Source organism: Cryptomeria japonica, chromosome 2, assembly GCF_030272615.1.
Source record: "Cryptomeria japonica chromosome 2, Sugi_1.0, whole genome shotgun sequence".
NCBI classification, from domain to species: domain Eukaryota; kingdom Viridiplantae; phylum Streptophyta; class Pinopsida; order Cupressales; family Cupressaceae; genus Cryptomeria; species Cryptomeria japonica.
The window spans coordinates 227027384-227033383 of record NC_081406.1 but is presented as its reverse complement, the minus strand read 5'-3'; the positions used below and the strand labels follow the sequence as shown (position 1 = coordinate 227033383).

General features: G+C 37.0%; 1 non-coding gene across 1 annotated transcript in view; it reads right to left on the bottom strand.

Annotated features, from left to right (window-relative positions):
• Nucleotides 1–1677: 1677 nt before the first annotated feature.
• The window catches only part of LOC131046275 (uncharacterized), a 95321-nt gene continuing 90998 nt past the window's right edge, over nucleotides 1678–6000 (bottom strand). Inside the window, exons 4-6 of the transcript XR_009359391.1 lie at nucleotides 3155–4030; nucleotides 2098–2181; nucleotides 1678–2007 (exon numbers count right to left, since the gene is read on the bottom strand). This is a non-coding gene — a transcript (uncharacterized LOC131046275). The remainder of the gene's footprint in view (nucleotides 2008–2097; nucleotides 2182–3154; nucleotides 4031–6000) is intronic.

The following is a 6000-nucleotide window of genomic DNA, read 5'->3' as shown; positions in this document are numbered from 1 at the left end:
AGTTTTTTTACTCTCCGAGTTTCAAAGCAAATGCAGAGGTTAGAATTGGCCTTGACACATGCATTCGGAGATTAGTTGATGATGAGATCCTTCGAGACCTGATACTTGATGAGTTGCAGAGTTATAAGAAGGCCTTAGGGGAATTGTTTTCTTCACCTGATTGCAAACGTAGGAGAGCCACCTTACGACCAGGTAAAAAAAAACATATGTTTAATTTTTACCATTTATTTCTCTCTTTAAGATTATTGAAATCTTTACAAGTTATAAATCACATTTTGTATCCTTGCAGATTTGTGGTGGGAAGATTATGGTGCCACAACGCCTAATCTTCAAAAGCTTGCCATCCGCATATTATCACAGCCTTGTAGTGCTTCTGGTTGTGAGCGCAACTGGAGTGTTTTTGAGAACATCCACACAAAAAAGCGCAATAGGTTGACTCAACAACGCTTGAATGATCTTGTCTATGTGCGGTACAACATTCGATTACATGAGAAGAAGGTGCTAGGGCAAGATTCACATGAAGCACTTGACTTGGATGACATTGATCCATATGCAGCAGAATGGGTTGCTTCTCCTGATGATGTTGATAATGATTTGGATCCATTCCTTACTAATGAGCAGCTGAGTGAGTTGGAGAGGGCAGGAGAGGAATGGGATGCGGAAGTGGCAGCACGTGAGGAGGAGCAGGAGGTTGATCATGCAGAAGAGGCACCTGTTAGTGTTGAGGATGTTGCCACTACTTCAGCACCACCCACCCAGAGGCCACAATCTATTTTGAGCTTTAGTCGTAGACGCAATTTATGATTTCTTATTTTCATAATTTCATTGATACCAAACTTTGAACTTGATATGTAATCAGAATTTCAGAGGTTCTTGTTTTGTGGTCTATGACTCTATAACTCTATGAGACTGTCACTATGATACGTTGATATGTATTGAACTCTTATACATATGTTGCACTTGGTTTTTGGTTTATGCTATGATACTTGCATTTGTTGCTATGTATTACCAAAAAAATTTGATTTATATATCATGGAAATCATATATGTTATACAAATTTGGTGTAAATGTGTGTTTTTGAATTATATATATAAAAAAAATGTATTTTCAAATGTTCGATAAAATTGCCGAGTTTTGGCGAGTCCCAAGTTTTTAAAATTTTTTGGCCTTGCCGAGTTATTGCAAAATCCGAGTTTTTCATCTATGGTTGAGCATGTATCAATTGTTGTGAAAGTTGTTGATACCTTTTGTTCCAAAAATTGAACAAAGAAAACCTATTGTGTGTACCAATAGTTGTTAAGAAATGTACTAATATTGTAAAAAGTAACCAATCAGGTGATGTCGTGTCAGCTGCACAACTATTGGGGTCTCTTTTGCACGTTTATTGGTCTCACTTTTTGGGGGGCTGTTTTGGACACCTTTGCAAAAAGCATGCTGATGTGGCATCATATTTGATGATGTGGCCCTAAAACCTTAGTTATAAGCAGGGGACTTGCCAAGTAAGCTGATGTAAAAAAAAATCGGAGCGATTTGAAATTTCCAAGTAAGATTTTGAGAAGCACGAAGTTAGAGTGCACAACTACTGAATCCTTTCCCCTATTCTTACTGAATTTTAAAAACAATTTTTTCCTTGATTAACAAATATATAATACATGTAATTACATGTACAAATACATATAAAATTATTATATTTAAGCAACACTTATATTATTGAATATGTAACATTTTACAAGCTACCCATAGTTGGAACAGCAACGGACGAAAAGATTCATTAGAAAAAAACATGGAGAAACCATACTACTGTGCACTGTCTTGCTGTTGATAGCTTACTATCAGGAAAAACAAGCTTTTAAGTAACTATCTTATGCTACCAAAGAGAATACAGACAGATCACTCCTATTTTTACGATTGCTCATAAAATCCCATGTTTTTAAAGCGTGATGCACTTCACTGTCTGCAACTATAGTCTCATGGCATCCATGATAAAGCTCATTCTTCTACGCACGCCTGCAACACGAGATAAAATTTTACAGGCGAAATATTATCACATAGAGTGATTAGCAAACGAAAATGATGATCTGCTGTAATTAATTTTACCTTGCGTGAGAGGGAAAACTCAGCAGCAAACACATCGTTCAACACAGTTGTGGAAATCAAAGATGTCTCCAAAATCTCCAGTGCCTAAAAAAATGTTTAACATTTTACCACAATTGATTCAGTAATAAAATCCACAATAAATTTGCCCCAAAAGATTGAAATAAAACTAAAATCCACTTCTGGAATCTTTTGATTGGATTCCTATTTGGGTCAGGCTTCCTAATCTGCCAATGCAGTTTTCGTTTGATTCCTGAGGCTATCTGTAACTCTTTAGGTAATTTTCTGATGACTGATGATGATGCATACTACTTTTGCCCAGATTCTCATTGAGATGGATGTATCCAAAGATCTTCCTTTGGAGATCTCTCTGAAATCATCAAGAGGCAGCTGGGTTCAGCCGGTGGACTTTGAAGGGGTTCCTTTTAGATGCAAGAGATGCTACTGCCTGTGACAGGCGTAGGGTAAAGCGACCAGCTTCGTGGTGGAAGGAGGTGGCTCCTCACTAGTAGACGGTAGAGAAGGGGGTGGTGAATGACAACACTCCCCAAGATTCGTGTGGTAAGCAGAATGCTCTCAATGACAAGGAGACAGAGTTCAAGGGTAGTTCAGGTTCTTTAAATAATGGGGAAGCAAAGCAGAGTAAGGCAGGGGTTCACGAGGATGCAATGAAAGATGTTTCAAGTTGGGGTCTGCCATAGAGGTAATTGCTATGAACCAATCTGGTCGACCATGTCTTGAGGAAGGGGGGAGGATAATGTTGGGCGATTCCAATTTGATGTAGCTGGAGAATGCAAGGGAGGGAGGAAGGATGTATTGAGGTGAAAAAGGAAGAAGGACGTGAAGGTCAGAGATGAGAGATGAGAGATGAGAGTAGGGTACTGGGTTCTAGGAGGAGGGGTGTTAAACCACCAATGTAATCATTAATTTGTTTCTGGTCAGTCTTATGGAGAGGGACTGCCTGAATGTAACCCCAACTGGTTTGGACCAGTTTAAAACCCGCTTTCTTAATAAAATCAATTATTATCAATAAAAATAAATAAAAATAGAAACCTCTCACCTTATTGCGATCAACAATTGCAGTCCGCTCTTCAAGATCTGTCAAATCTTTAATATTGAGCTGATTGAGTAACGTTATACTGGTGATAGTTGAACTCCCTTTTATCGTCAAGTCGTCAGTTATTATAAATGTAAGCATTTCTTTCACATAACTGCTCTTCCGTTGCCCTTGCCCTTGCCCTGCAGTTTGGCTGCTACTTCCGCTGGTATTGGTATTCTGCAGCAGCTCAACGAGGTGGTTGATAGGTTTTCCACAGATACAAATATCTGTCTTGCTGGTGCTGATATTGTGAGTTGTGCTCATACCCCCGTCACTATCATAAACCCACGAAGAAGAAGAACCCCTCCCGATAAGGTAACTACAAACATAATATTTTCCACCTTCAATACTCAGAGAGTTATTAAAGTAGGGAGTTATAAATTTGGGGTCAAGCAGTTGGGATTTATCCGTGATCAGAAACAAAGAGGACAATTTTTCCATGCTATCATACAGATTGGATACAGAGCCAATTTTTCTATTGGATTCCAATGCATACAGTAATTTGAGGATAGAACCGATGGGCATGGAAAGAAAACTAAACAGAAAATCAACAAACTCTTTACCCGCTTCTGCATATACGATGCGTTGAGTTCTAGTATTTATCAGAAATCGTACATTCATGGCTTCAGAGCTCTTGTCCGCCATGCCTTGAGAGCTCTTGTCTTCCATTTTAAAGCAGGAAGGTAGCAATACTAAAAAATTCAACGAAGAAAACTTGACCTGGATTGATGAAAGAGAATTCTTTTGCAAATCAAAGTATCTTAGATTAGGATGATGTGAGATTGAGAGAATGGCTTTAAAGGCAGAGGGAGTCGATGCATATATTTGGCGCCCAAATTAAAGATTTCAAGCACAGATTGGGATTCAGTCCAGCCTTTAAAGTACATACTCCCTCCTGGCTGCTCACGCCTTTAGTAAATGCCAACGACCCACAAATGTCGAAAGGGATTCGTAGCCCTTTCTTGCACTCTTCACGGTCAATCTATTGATTCTTTTGTTTCTATAGTCATTTTTTTTTATTTCTTTAAGAGTTGACAAAATTGAATCTCAAGTTTTTCACTTAATAAATTTATCTTTCAATAATAAGAATAATTTATAATCAATGGAAAATCTTGATATGAACATCTCATCCTTAATTTGCAAAAGAGAGACATTGGATGCACTATTATCCTATTCTCCATCTTAAAGTAGATTTTCTAATTGAAATTGAAAATGTTGTAGGATGGTTATTTGATGTTGCAATAGATCAAGTTAAGTAAGATTTTGCTACTGTTTTGGAGGATGCTAAACCTTCCAAGTGGAATGTTCCTAAAGATGAGCTTATCACTTTTTGGAGGCTACTTAAAATATAGCATTGCCAAATTGTTAAAACATGGGCAAGGGGAACACCATAGTCACATGAGCAAGTTAGTCTACCACAAAAATGTTCAAATACCTAAACAATGGTGAAAGCTATAAAATCCTATCCTACAATCCAATTTATAAAAAGCTTTAAGCAAATGAAAAGTGGTATTGCCCAATCCCCCTATGATGATAACACCCAAAAGTATCTCATGCCCACTAAATAAATCATCCCAAACATTTATGGTATGCCAAAGATTCACGAGTGGTACACTCCTCTTATGCTTAACATTGACACCTCAAATTTTCCTACTTACAATCTTGTTGTCCATTTCTCCAAGTTGATTACTCTCCAATTGAGAAGTCTTCGTCTTTCATCAAAGACTTTATCTAATTTGATGATTTCTTCAAATAAAAATGGTTGATGATGATAGCATTCTTGTACGCTTTTATGGGGTATCTCTCTTTGCTAAATTCCCTTTGTAAATCTCCATTGAGTTAGTTGGATAGAGGACGAATGAGGAAATTGCATTCTTGGTTGCATTGTTCTTAAAGTCCATGTTCTTCACACTCCTTTAGATGTATTCTATGAACAATCTAATGGGGTTTTCATGGGACCCTATTATCTCCAATCATTACTAATTTGAACATGGTATAATTTGAAGAGCTAACCATTAACATGTTCCCCATTAAACAAAAATGATGGACAACACTAACTTATGTTAGCCCCATGGTCATGATCAACTTGAAATGTTTTACTTTCACCTTAACATTATTATTGTCTACGTCAAGTTTACTAAAGGACTCAAAACCAATGACCAGCTCTCTTTCTTGAATATCGTTCACATTAAAAATAAGCTAGTTCTCTTGGTTAGAACATCTTTAATAAGTCCACCCACATGAACCTCCACATTCATGCTTCCTTAAATCACCACCTTACCAAAAAGGTGAGTGTCCTAAACACTGGAAGTTGACACTAGGGCATTTAGCATTAATGATCATGTTCATATTAACCAAGAACTTTCACACCTCTATAAGGTTTTCAAATTAAATGGGTACCATAATAAGAATATCGCCAAGATCTCTTAAGAAATCCATAGCCCATCTTAATTCTAAACTAAAAATTCATGATTGTAATGTTTTTTACAATAACACCCTTCCTTACACGTAAAGCATCTCTAATAATATCTCCAAAATCCTTCATAAAAAAGGACTTGTGTCTTCAAACCAATCACTGCAATTAGAAATATTGCCTTGTCCATTAAAAATCCAATCTTCAGAACTTAGGAGTCTAGAATATTAATTGTTCTATCTACATGAGAATCAAAGGAGAATTTTGATAACAACAAGCATGAAAGGATTGGCAAATTGGCCCTTGTAGAGAACTTTCATAACAAAAAGCACTATTTCACTTGGAGGGTACATATGCCCTAGTCAAGGAATATATCATCTTCAAGAAAAACCTT